This window comes from Odontomachus brunneus, unplaced genomic scaffold (assembly GCF_010583005.1).
Source record: "Odontomachus brunneus isolate Ranch 3 - 2012 unplaced genomic scaffold, Obru_v1 Obru_scaffold_180, whole genome shotgun sequence".
NCBI lineage: Eukaryota > Metazoa > Arthropoda > Insecta > Hymenoptera > Formicidae > Odontomachus > Odontomachus brunneus.
Genome location: NW_022639630.1, coordinates 632,131 through 632,541, shown reverse-complemented (window position 1 = coordinate 632,541; position 411 = coordinate 632,131). Strand labels below are relative to the sequence as shown.

The 411-nt window shown below is 34.3% G+C and overlaps 1 protein-coding gene across 3 annotated transcripts in view; it reads right to left on the bottom strand.

Moving 5' to 3' along the window:
* LOC116851597 (NAD kinase 2, mitochondrial) overlaps nucleotides 1–411 on the bottom strand; it is a 37,781-nt gene that overhangs the window by 7,371 nt on the left and 29,999 nt on the right. The window lies entirely within an intron of this gene.

Genomic DNA, 411 nt, shown 5'->3' with positions numbered 1-411 from the left:
CATATATTTTAATCTTTAACAAACAATGAACAAAAGAATGGAACAAAAATGCGCAATTGATTAGCCCAATTTATAATAAATGTTCAAATGTTCAATGTGCACAATTACTTGGACCAAAGATTTAATGAGCACTAGATAGGCCGAAGAGGTCCTATCGCATGGCCCCTCCGTTCACCAGATTTATCTTTGCTTGACTTTTTTTATGGAGGCATATGAAAACTCTCATTTATGAGACACCTATTGAAACAAAAGCAGAATTAGTTGCTCGAACTACTACTGCAGCATATCAGGTTCAGAATATTCCTTCAGTCTTCGAGCGTGTGAGACAATCAATGTTTCGACAATGTCATCTTTGTGTTAAAGCAAATCGAGGAATTTTTGAACATTTATTATAAATTGAGCTAATCAATT